This window comes from Lactuca virosa, chromosome 4 (assembly GCF_052849685.1).
Source record: "Lactuca virosa cultivar CGN04683 chromosome 4, Lactuca_virosa_CGN04683_v6, whole genome shotgun sequence".
In the NCBI taxonomy this organism is placed as follows: domain Eukaryota; kingdom Viridiplantae; phylum Streptophyta; class Magnoliopsida; order Asterales; family Asteraceae; genus Lactuca; species Lactuca virosa.
The window spans coordinates 379,319,717-379,333,125 of NC_136429.1; positions in this window are offsets into that span (position 1 = coordinate 379,319,717).

A 13,409-nucleotide genomic window follows, 5' to 3' on the forward strand; every position below is an offset into this window, starting at 1 on the left:
GTTCATCAGGTCCATAAATGCCGCGGGCGCATTCGTTAAACCGAAGGGCATCTCTACGAATTCATAGTGACCATAGCGAGTTCGGAAGGCGGTCTTGGGGATATCTTCCTCTCGTACTCGTAGTTGGTGGTACCCGGATCTTAAATATATCTTTGAAAAGTAGCTTGCCCCTTGCAATTGGTCGAATAGGTCGTCGATCTGGGGAAGAGGGTATCGGTTTTTGACGGTGAGCTTGTTTCGTTCTCGGTAATCGATGCACATGCGAAACGACCCATCCTTCTTCTTTACAAACAAGATCGGAGCTCCCCAGGGTGAGAAGCTTGGCCTTATGAATCCCTTGTCCATTAATTCACTCAATTCACTGGAGAGTTCTTGCATCTCAGCAGGAGCTATCTGTATGGCGACTTGGCGATTGGAGTGGCTCCAGGTATCAAGTCGATTCTAAATCCGACTTGTCGTTCGGGGGGCACTCCCAGGAGGTCTTCGGGAAATACGTCAAGGAATTTACATACCTCCGGGATGCCTTTAATGTTCTTCTCTCCTTTCTTTTTGTCGACCACGTGGGCTAAGAAGGCATGGTTCTTCTTATGTAAACACTTTTGTGCCTTGATACCTTGATACAGGAGATGAGGCGAAGGTTTGTACCGGGTTTGTCACCGTATATGACCAAGGTTTCGTTGTTAGGAAGATGAAGGTGAACGACCTTCTCGTAGCACATAATGTCGGCATGGTGAGGACTTAGCCAGTCCATGCCGATGATCACATCAAAACTCTATATGGTAACCGACATTAAGTCGATTTGGAAGGAGTGGTTATTCAAAGTTTGTGTGCACCCTATGAATACATCGTTTGTTGTTTTGGTTTTTCCGTTAGCCATTTCCACGGTAAATGTTTCGTTCAGTGTTTGAGGGTTTTGTTTGAATAGATTTTTAACCTTATGACTCACAAAGCTACTCTCTGCTCCACTATCAAATAGTATGCATGCATAAATGTTATTGAGGAGGAACGTACCCGTGACCACTACAGGATCCTTCATTGCCTCCTCATGTATTATTTCTAGGACTCTTGTCGTTCCTATTGTTGGCCTTTGGACAGTTTCTCTTGTAGTGGTCTGTTTCTCCACAGTCAGAGCACGCTTGACTCACCACACTGTTGGTGGGTTGGTGGCCTGTTGCGCAGGTGTTCTGCAGTATCGGGCAGTGTGCCCCTTTCTCTTGCAGTTTGTACAGAGAATTTCCCGGTAGGCACTGTTGTGATGAAAGTTACATTTATCACACTTCGGGAGGGTGCCCGCATACGACTTTGCAGCTGCTAGTCCAGCAGGGGTGGTAGCACCATGAACCGCCATCGTCTGTTGTTTCTTTGTAGGTTCCTGGGTTGGTTGTCCCTTCTTCTTGCTTCCAAACTTCCTCTTGTTTTCATTTCCCTTTTTCTGTTCGGTGACAGGAGTCATTATGCCCTTCTGTACCCCATGGTCAATGAGCTTTTGAGCAAGGCGCTTGGCGCTGTCCAAAGTTGTTGGGTTTGCAGCAATCACATTCCCTTGAATGTGGGGAGATAGTCCCCAAATGAAACGTTCTACTTTCTTTCTCTCCGAAGTGATCATTCCGGGGCATAGGATCGCCAGGTCGCTGAATCTGGAGGTGTAGGCTTCGATGTCAGAGCCGTTCATTGTGAGGTCCCAAAGCTCCTGCTCTAGCTTCTGTACCTCGCCCCTCGAGCAGTACTCTTCGATCATTATGACTATGAGATCATCCCAGCTCATCGAGTTTGCCATTGGGAGTGTTAGGGCTCTGATGTGGCCATTGCACCATGAAAGATCCCTATCAGAAAGAGTACAAGCTACGAATTTTACTTTGATCTCCTCGGGGCAGGAGCATATTTCAAACACTGATTTCGTATTTTCGAACCATCACGTCAAAGCAATGACGCCACCGATTCTATTGAAGGGCTTGGGCTTGCAGTTTGCAAAGTCTTTATAAGTGCATTCCCTCGGGTGCCCTTGGTTTTCACTTTGATTGGAACTCTTTGTTCCATTTCCACCTTCGTTGCTGCTACTGTTATTTGGGCTACCGCAGCAGCCACAACAGCGGTCACTGCAGCTTGGAACACTGCAGTTTCCATTTGCGGGGGAGGTGGCGGTGGTGGCGGCGCCGATGTATTGTTCTTGCGCCTGTTGTATCTTCGGGGCGGCATTTTCTGCCACAAGGTGGAATGACAATTAGTTTTTTATATGAGTTATGATTCGGGTATTATTGTAATAGAAATCCTTTGTTTCTAGTTGTTACGGTGATTCGTTTGTACTTATAATTGAAACTTTATTATACCAAATAATAATGAAGAGAGAAAACATAGCAGATAACAACATCCAACAAAATAAAAATACATTTTCATTTCATTAGTGATAAGATACTAGTACATGTTTTCGAGAAAATTGACCTTAAAAAGGTCTACAGTACATCGAAGATAAAAATTTAGCAGCATAATGACCCTCCGAATAGTGTAGTCACTTAGACGTAGGGTCAGTACTACATACAGGAAATAGAAAAGGGGTAGCACCAACGCATACCCATAAACCTAGTCTACATCAAAGTGTGAGAAGGACGAATCCTACTCACGACAGGTAGTCCTCTGTGGTCCCTGGGATGAAGTAGAGGCACCCTGCAGCTCAGCCAACCGACGCTCGGCTGCGATCACTCTCTCCTCAAGTGTCGCATGCCTCTCCTGATATTCCTTTACCTCCGCTCGGGCGGTGATAAGGTCCTCGATGAGTCGGTCCATGGGATTGTAATTCCTCTCATGGTCTTGTGTGTACGTGTCTGTGACCTCTGCAGTGGCTCCCATCTCCAGTACGCGGTTTGCCGTCGCCCTTGTCTGATCACCAATGTCCGAGATCTGCTGGATCACGACGGGAAGGGATCTGTCAGTCGGTCCCCCATGGTGAAGGTCATAAAAACCTCGCTCCATACCAAAGGGTGGGTGATGCCTCGGATGTCGACTCCATCACTCAATGTCCTCCGCCCAGTGGGGCGTAGGTCCGTTGGGGCCCAAACGATGTGCAGGGACTCGAGCTGCGTAAGGAGGATCGATAACTTCGGACTCCGGGTCCGTCTCCTCCTCCTCCTCTTCTTCTTCCTCTATCTCTTCTTCAAACTCTTCCTCTAGCTCCTCTTCCAAGATTTCCTCGGGATCCTCCTCAGAAATCCTCCACAATCCACCCTCCATTCCCCTGGTTGGGGAAGTAGGGATCTCCGGGGATATGGAAACCTGCCATCGTGTCTGTACGAGAATATAAGTATGAGAAGTACATGCAAAGTTTACAATGTGCCAAAATACTCCTATAGTATTTTAATTCTTTAGGTTTGGTTCAGATCTTGTTGATACAAGGTTAGTAAGTTTTAGATTCGTTGTCCACCACGACCACTCCTAAACACATTTTGGTCATATCTCGAATAAATATAGTTGATCATGCCATATTTACCCTAGATATGATTACATAACTTTCTAAGTTTAATCGCGATGTCCAACTCTTCTAAATACTTCGTATTATAACATTATTTATAATATGCATGTATGTATGTACACTTTTATAAAATACTTATATTTTTAAAGTATACTTTTAGTCAGAGTGTTTTAGTCCCATTGTATTTATAGTTGTATATCTTGTATGGTTAGATATACTAGTTCACTATAAACAATGCTCTGATACCAATCTGTCACACCCCCGAACCGGAGCGGCGGAAACGTCCGGCGGCGGATAACGTCATTGTATAGTATCATAAAAGTTGAATATAAATGAAACATAGCAACCCAAAAGTTATGTTCAAAAGTTACACAACAATGACTGAAAAGTAGAATTCCATAATCCAGCAACTCCTGTTCTCAAAAGATTTGGATACCTGATTACTGGTTTCCTAAGAATACAAGTGATTTTGAAACCCTTCAACAATAATGTTAGTGAGTTCATAAGCATTTTTGTATGAAAAAGGGTTTGTAACTGCTTTGTTTAAAATAGTTTTCTATGCTTCCAGAAAATCCGATATTTTCTATAAATTAGGCTGTTAGTCTAAAAGCCAAGACTAAAAATGTATGAGTGTCCTTTGTATCCTTATCCTTGTGAAATGAATAAGTATGTATGTTTCCAGAAAATCCAATATTTTCTTATGTATGAATTGTGGTCTTAAACCCTAAGACTAGAAATGTAAGCAATAGTGTACTGAAAGATAGTATGTAGTTATATATTTTTATAAAACTAATGAAATGTGAGCTTCCCGTAAACCAAGATAGTAATGTTAATCCCTATGTGAGGTTATTATAACCATGCTTAATATGATTGTTATGCATGTACGACGTTCTTCAGGCGTCGGAATTGGTAGATATTTGTTACCCTAGACTGGCCCGTCTAGATGTAGTGAACAGCTTAGGTGTGGGGTTGTCAATCCCGTATAGATCTATACACAACTATCTCGCTCTCCCTCCAGGAGACTCTGGTTATAATGCAGGACTTAAGGTGTACCCTAGGTAGGTACGGTGAAGAGAATGTCTCGCTAGAGCATTAACAGATTTACGTGAACTATGACTCCCCTTTTTTGTATAATGAAATAATTACACTATTGAAAATTTATGACATGTGTTTTATGACACCCAAACTATACCATTTATAGTTTGCCTTGTATGCTTTTGTGTAAACTATTTATATAAATTTTATATAAATACCAAGTTGTAATCTTTTCTAGGGGTAATATATGTTGTTAAAACATAATGTTCTTGGGTTTTAACCCACCAAAACAGTGATGACTAATATATGACCAGTTTTACTAGAAAAGCTATTTTTAGCAAAAATTACCAAATTTTGTAGTTTGTACAACACATATTTTTCCGGTTGATATTTGTATCACAAAATAAGCTATGTTTGTCAGCATTACAAATCAAACCCCGTGAGTCACGATTTATATATATATATATATATATATATATATATATATATATATATATATATATATATATATATATATATATATATATATAAATGATGATTTCTACATCTTAAGCAAATACTACTTCATATTGATATAAATGAGTTTGAAACATGCTATTACCCATAAAGCAAACATATTTTGACTTGTAAAACTTTATAAGTCACGATTTATATATATATATATATATATATATATATATATATATATATATATATATATATATATATATGATGATTTCTTATGCCAAAAATACTTCATATTCAAGTAAATAAAGTGAAGCATGCAATTATCCATAGGACGAACACATTTTTGGCTTGTAAAACTACATAAATCAGGATTTTTGTGGGTATATATGATGATTTCTTATGTCAATAATACTTCATATTCAAGTAAATAAGGTGAAGCATGCAAATATCCATAAGAAAAATATATATTTTTACTTGTATTCCCCCCACCGCCACCCCCTAAAATCATGAAAAGCTCGAAAATAGGGGTATGAAGCTCACCTTAGGTTGATTTTGCGGATGATTTGAAGTGGATTGAAGGAGATTTCGAGCCTCAGATGGAGATGATGAACTTGAAGAGCTTCTTGGGGATGCTAGTATCCTAGTGACTTTAACACAAGAAAATGTGTGTAAACATGGTGAAATCCAACATAAAATCACATAAAAAAAAGCTAGAAGTTCATGAAATAACTTACCTAAAGCTAAAAAATTTAAAGAAGAAAGGAAGTTCTTTGGGGTCTCTAGCTTTCCTTTGAGAGAAGAATGGAGAGTGAAGAAATTAAAGCCTTTGAAGTGGACAAATGGCCTCTCGGCCAAGGTACTTATAGAGAGAGGAAAGAGAGGGTTATTGTTGCATGAGGGGTATTAGGGTGTGTAGTATGGATGTTTGGAGAATATTTGCTTGCCTTGCATTGTTATTTGATGGTCAAAGAGATGTAAAGCTTGAAGTATCAAATCACCTAAGTCAACTTTTTGGGTCTTGTACCCTAACCGAAACCACTAGCCAAGGTGGGGTGGTATTCGGTTTTTGGCTTGCATGGGAGAGGGGTTTTCGATTTCTATACCATTCATGGGAGGGTTTTCAGCCTTAAGGTGGCCCATGGGGGTGTTTTTGGTTCCTACGTCTCCAATAGAAGGGTTTTCGGTCAAGAGGTTTTCTTGGCCGAAAACCTTAAAGCAATGTCCCACTTTGATTAATGTTTAGCTATTTGATCTAATTTGGGCTTCTAAGAGTTTATTACGAACATGATTCTTAGTGTAAACATATATGTACTCATATAACATTGTCATTTTTTAATAACAAGAATCATTTGCATCGAGGTTACATTGAATATTCATTTATACATGGTTACTATCTACACTTTACTTGACTCTAAATTTACTAGTTGTCACACAGTGTATCAGACAATATTGTTGTTTTAGGATTTCATGTACGGACGGGGTAACTGATCGATTTGGGAAGTGATAAGTCACTTGCAGTGGGATTAAATAATCTCAGAGTAGTTGATTTGACCCTGTTGCGCAGCTCTCGTATGAGTCTATCCATTGCAGGGATGAATCTTCTACTCGAAGGATTATCTGAGCTTCCTGTCGAGATAAGTGTTCTTTAGTGACATATGGTCGGTGGTTTGTCTCCGTCGAGATGACAATATGGTCAGGGATTGGGAGCATTTGGTGTGGTGCGAGACTCTACGAGGATGGATTGATGATAGTTCGGTGTGAAGGGTCTGACAGGGAGCCAGACCACTGAGACCTTAGGGATTCGGGTTCCAGGGAAAGTAGTATTAGGTTCACTAGAGAGAGCGAGGAGTCATTCTTCACCAGGATGGTTTTAGTAGATCGGGATGGGCCGATATATGAACAGAGTTGGAAGGATTGTGATTGTTTTGCTAGCAGTTGAGGAATTGACGGAGAGTTGTTTCAGGTAGTTTCAGCACGGGCGAACTGTCGGGAAGCCAGATTTCGATAAGTTTCAGGTAATAGAAGGTAGAAGTAGCTTGCAAGGGTTGAAGGTTCGGGTGATATATCCTGGGTAGAAGTTTCGGTTGCCTTAGGAAGGGCATTGATCGCGCGGGGTGAGGGTTGTACCCTCAGGATGGCATGTGTCAATTCTCCTAAGAAACAATAGTTGGTTCATGGCAAATCTAGGGAGCCGCAGTTTAGCGCGTGAGTCATTTTTGGGATAGGAGATTGTGGTAGACTTCGAGGACGAAGTCTAAGATAAGTAGGGGAGATTTGTAACGCCCGGTTTCTAGAATGTACTTTTGAAGCAGTTTATTCCTTTTTGCAGAGGGACTCGATGAGTTGGAGGCCCCAAACTCGTCGAGTAGAAGTGGGAATTTGGATGCGGGTTAAGATACCTACTCGATGAGTTGGGGAGCCCCAACTCGACGAGTAGGACTGCCAGAGTGAAACCCTAATTTTCAGGGTTTGCACCCTATTTAGGGACCTTAACACCTCCTTGCAGCCTCCATCATCGCCTCCCTCAATCCAGTAAACCCTAATTCCTTATCTTGAGCCTCTTGAGTGTGTAGAAGTGAAAAGAGAGTAATTCCTTGGTGATTTCTTGAAGGAGTTGAAGTTGAAGGTGCTTGGTTGAAGGAGGAAGCTATAGATCCAGGGGTTTCTCTGTTAAGACAGCCATATTAAGGTATAAAGTCTATACCTTGACTATTCATTTGTTAGATCTTTCCATGGAGGATTTTAGGGCTTTTAGTAGTTTTTTGTGGAACCATTCATGGATGCAAGCATGTTTTCGGGTTATGACTTCAAATCTGGACGTCCATGGCCTTATGAGACTCAAAGTTGCCAACTTTATTGAGTCTTGGCCCTTCTCCATGCCTTAGATTTCTTTTGGAGCTTAGTTTTGGTGTTTTAGCTTCTTGACACCATGCATGGACGTAAAGTTAGCAACTTTATGTGGTATTCCAGCCTTAGGGGACCAAATCTATGGTTTGGAAGTGTTGGACTCAACAGAAAGAGACTTAATGGATTAAGACAAAGGGGACTCGAACGAGTTGTTCATACGACTCGACGAGTTGGGTCGTGGTCCCCCAACCTTTTCTGTTATTGAGCAAAATCGTTGAGTCTAGGAGATGACTCAGTGAGTTGGCCAGGGTTTTGAGTTTGAAGAGTTGAGGACTCGACGAGTCTAAGGAAGGACTCGACGAGATCAAACAAAAAGTCCCGATTCTGTTTGAAGGGAACTCGACGAGTTCATGAAAGAACTCGACGAGTTGACGGACCAACTCGGTGAGTTGAGTCAACCAGGATGTTGACTTTGACCAGAATGTTGACTTTGACGTTGACTTTGACCACGGTTGACCCTTAGAGGGTCATGAAGTACAGAATGGATGCTAGAAGGTAGTCCCATGTTAGGCTTGTGGCCCAATTTAGAAAATTGGGCATTTATTGGGCCATTAGTGGGCTCTTATGGATTTTGGAGTTTTGGACTTGATTGGTTTCAGATTTGGGCCTTAGCTAAGTATCTTGTGGACCAGGGGTAAAATGGTCATTTTGCCCAAGTATGGATTATGAATCATAATATAGAACCCAATTGCTAAGTTGGTTGGTATTGACAGCTCGAAGAGTTGCAAGGACAACAACTAAGGATTTCTTGCAGTGAAGTTCAGCAGCATGAAGTGAGTTACCTTCCAGTAGAAGTGGGTCTACGGCCACAATGTCGGACCACTAGTAGGAGGTGCTTGTCAGATGATTGTCTTTGTAACATCCTGTTTCGGATCGTCCGTGATTAGGATTCATGGACTGCAACCCGGGCATAAGGAAGTATCAGGGTTGTGACGAGTTGCTAGGAGCATAGGGTATCTCGTCACCTTTCCGTGGATATGAGATTCATTGGAAACAGAGTTCTATCAAGGAAGCAATGGAAGTTTGAAGTTATGGCATGATAGGTCCTTTAATTGAAAAAGGTGGCAGCGGAGTACGTTGGGCGTACGTGTGTGTACGCTTAGCGTACTCATGTGCGTGATTTTTAAGCGGAGCCACCTAGTACGTTGGGCGTACCAGAGGGTACGCTGGGCGTACTAGGCACAAAGTGGAAACCCTAACTTTGGATGTGTCCCTATATAAAGAATGAGATGGCCTCATTCCTGGCCACCATCCTCAGTCAATAAACCCTCTAAAACCCTAATCCTTCATTCATGGAGCTTGTGAGTGCATTTGAGAACCTTAATTGATTCTTGTTTGTTCTTGGAGTAAAGAAGGAGCTTTGGAGAAGAAGGAATGAGAAGTCCAGGCCTTGGATCTGAGTATATCTGAGTTGGAAGCTTCATATTGAGGTATAAAGCTTCAAGCTTTCTCACTCTTTTGTTTTGAGCATCATATTAGAGTATTTTAGGGTTTTTTCCCAAAAGGTGGAGACTTTATGAGATATTGAGCTCTAGAGACTATGATCAACCCCTTTGAGTATAATTAGTGGTGTAATGTCATAAAAAGTCCAATCTTGGTCGTTGGAATCAAGCCATGCATGAGATATGAGCTTTTTGAGATAAGAGAGTGAATGTTTTGTGTGTTTGTGACCATATCAGCCATGCAAAGGCTTAAAGCCACTGACTTTATGGAGTAAGAGCCATTAGGGAGTCCAGATCTGGGATTTGAGTTAATGTCTTAACTGATTAAGACCAAATGAGTAGAAAGAGTGAATCTGGGGAGTACGCTGAGCGTAATTCCTGTACGCCCCGTGTACTGCCCCAATGTCCCCAATGGCCAAGCTAGATTCGTGAGTACGCTGAGCGTACTAAGAGAGGTACACCCCGCGTAACCTCACTGTGGACTTTTGGGCTAAGTCTCATTTTGGGCCTTGAGTGTTGGGCCTGGAGTTTGGGCTTGTTGCAATAGAGTTTTCGACCAGAGGATTATATTTATGTGCTTTGGGCCCTTGATTTGGGCTTGCCATTTAGATTTGAGAGTTGGGCCTCGGGAGAGCCCATTTATTATTGGGCCTTGGTGGGCCCAATGGGTTTTAGGTTATTGATGGTCTGGTTAGTGGACTACCTTTAGACCTAATGAGTGAGAGTTTGGACTTAGTTCCTAATTGGGTTAATTGTGGGTTTTGGATCAGAGTTGGAGGTCGGTGCGTAGCAACAGTGTTCATAGGGGCTGTTCATCATCCGAGGTGAGTCTTCTCACTATACTTTACCTAGAGTGGTAATTCTTGTGTGACCAGAGGGTCTTATGTGCTTATATTGCGTATTGTGGTATCATGCATCATGTCTATGTGATTTATGTTGTGTATTATTCTGAGCTTACTGAGTTAGGACCGGAGGGTCCATCTGAGTTAGGACCGGAGGGTCCACCCGAGTTGTGGGACCGGAGGGTCCCACTGAGACACATTGACCGGAGGGTCTTACTGAGTTATAGCCTCGAGTGGCTAATGAACTGTGTGTGGTATTTTGGGGAACTCACTAAGCTTCGTGCTTACCGTGTTATGTGATATGTGTTTCAGGTTCTTCTCAGGATCGCGGGAGGGCGCCTGTTCGATTGTACACACCAGAGAAAGAGTTATGTTTTGAGGATCCTGGATTATTAATCAAACAATTATGGAGTTGCGTTTTGTAAATTAATTAAATGGGATTTTGTGAAATGTGTTATGAGAATTATGTAATTTTAAATTGAAATTTTTGTTTGAAAATTTACGGTGTTACAAGTTGGTATCAGAGCCTTAGTTTGAGGGATTCGGATGCACCTCCGGGTGTGTTCGGACTCAAACTGAGGATTCGAGAAAATTTTCAAAAGAGATAAATTTTTCTAAAATGAGAAAGAGTTTAAGAGAAAACGAGTTGGAGCCGTGTGTACAATCAGCCAGAGCCCGAACGGTGATTTCCTAAAATACCCTTACTTTTGTGTTATGAGATATTTATGAGACATTTTATGAGATATTATGCATGCTAGAGGGTAGGCTAGGTAATTCATATTTTAGGACTAGAGTGGCCTTATTTGTGATGCCTTAGCGTAGGAGTTGCTGCTATCTGTGATGTGCTTTTGAGTATGAGTTGAGTAAGAGTATTTAGGAGGAATCACCTAGAGAGAGTTCTGAGTTGAGTGATAATCTAGTAGAGATACCTAGATGTGCATTTGAGGAGTTTACTGAGGGAGTAGAGAGATACCCGCAAGAGGTAGGGTTACTTGAGTTTGGTGATACCTTTTGAGTGTGAGTAGAGCAAGTGGAGTTGTATCCTAGAGTGGTTTTACGTGTTCGTGGAGATTATTCGATGCCGAATGCTGCTTGCTTTGTGCTTTGTGGAACTCTTGATGATAGGAGTCAGCTACCGAGTGAATATGACGATATTCAGGAGGTAGATGGTTAGAATCATGAGGAGTTCTTCAGCAGCTGATGGCGGAGAAGTGTGAGAACCTAGGAAGAGCCTGGGGAATGACTTTAGTCAGAAGAGTACGCTGATAGAGGAGAGTATCCGCTGGATAGCGACCATGTATATCGGGATTGGTGATCGAGGAGGTTGAGCAGCTACTTAGGAAATCTGGGACGATCCGTTTTGAAAGTATGGGTAGATGTGGCAGGTAGTATGGGCCCATAGTACTGAAAGCAGAGGACCCATACTCAAAATAGGGAGAATTCCAGAGGTTCTAAGTAGCAGATTAAGAGGTGATAACATGGTTCGAGTACCATGATTCATAGCAGGTTGAGAAGTGATAACATGGTTTGAGTACCATGATTCGTAGCAGATTGAGAGGAGATCACATGGTTCGAGTACCATGATTCGTGGCGGCTAGTGCTTCTGGTTTTACCAGTTATCCCATTGTGATTGATTAGACTGAGAACAGATATGATAGAGTGTGGGGCCAGAGGGCCATGTCGAGCGAGTTTTAATGGAGCATACCTGGAGAGTGAAATCGAGTTAGTTTTAAGAGATTTTCATTGGTGAGATGCCAGTTGGAGTTGCAAGACACAGGGATGAGTAGAGATGAGACTTTATGGAGAATTGCGGCCTGAGTTGAGCAATCGGCCGATAGTTAAGATGTCACTTTCTGTGACAAGAGTTGTGCTGTTCCCGTTTCCTGGGAGAAGCAAAACGAGATATTGAGCTTCCGGTTTCAGAGTTGGAGGTAAACCCCGTGGGGTAGCATAGGGTTGCAACCTTTTCACCAGAATATTTGGGCAGTATGTTTGCTGCGAGGTATTCCTTATACCACGAGAGAGCTATTAGTGGAGACTGAGATGAGGACAAATAGATGCCTTAGTCAAGTTTGGCATGCTTTTAGCAGCGGTTTCAAGTGATCAAGAGGAGTATACTGGGGCGGTGGCCCTCGTTGTCTACGTTGTGTATCGACTGTGAGAGTGAGGTCTCTTGCTTTTATGATGATTTCTGCGATGGGAGGCTGGTCGAGGAATCAAAAACAAGGTGCGTGATAGTGCATTATTTCCAGATTGATAGTCAAGATTAATTCGGAACAGTTGGGGTATCCGACAGTGTGTCGGTCTGAGGCTTCAAGATGACTAGAGGCAGTCACGTCGAGAGGATTCTGGGATTTTTGTCTGAGTTACGGGATATTTAGAGTTGTTTGGTTTTCATTAGAAGATCATCGAGTGTTACGTTGTACGAATCCAAGAGTCAAGTGTGATGTACCTGGTGAAACAGTCTGTGGAGTAGACTGTTGGTATGCCAATTGGTGATGGTTCAAACCCTGAGTGGGGAGAACTGGATATTTTATTAAGAGGATTGGAGATTTGTTCAGGTGCGGTCAGAGAACTGATTATGGAGATCTGCGATACGGGAATTATGATACTTGAGTCATTGGTGGATGAGACGAGGTGCAGAGTGAGATAATGCAACCGCAGTAATTAGCTGTTGGCTAGGGATTTTATCGTGGTTAGGAGCTCTTCAAGTTGTAGTGGTTGAGATTCGAGGCGGTTGGCTCGTTGAGGTCCGGTTTCGACTGCGGAGAATTTCTAGTTCAATATATGGGTTATTATATGCACTCCAGGGAGGGGGACAGTTGTTTGGCAGTCAACTTCAGAGTCGGTATGAGTATTCTCACATGGGTTTTGAGTCGTAGAGGATGGAGTATCGGATGGTCGTCAACGTGTTCTTGATATTGATAATTCCTCCGTGTTTCAAGTTCTGAGTTGGAGTATCTCGAGGTTCTGAGCTGTGCGAGTGGAAGATCAGTGTATGAGACAAGACATTATGAGATTCTGAGAGGGTGTATTGTGGTATCCGAGTATGATGCTGTGAGTGGAAGATCAGTGTATGAGACAAGACAACGTGAGATTTTGTGATGGTGTACCGGGGTATCTGAGTATGACGCCCTAAATTTTTGGATTATTTTGAGATTTGAGTTTCCAAGTGGAGTACCGAGTGACTGTTGTTCCAGTGGGAACCCGTCAGTTAATTGTTGCCAGAGCAAGACCGTCTAAGGGTGTACCTGTGTTGAGATAAGTGCATGG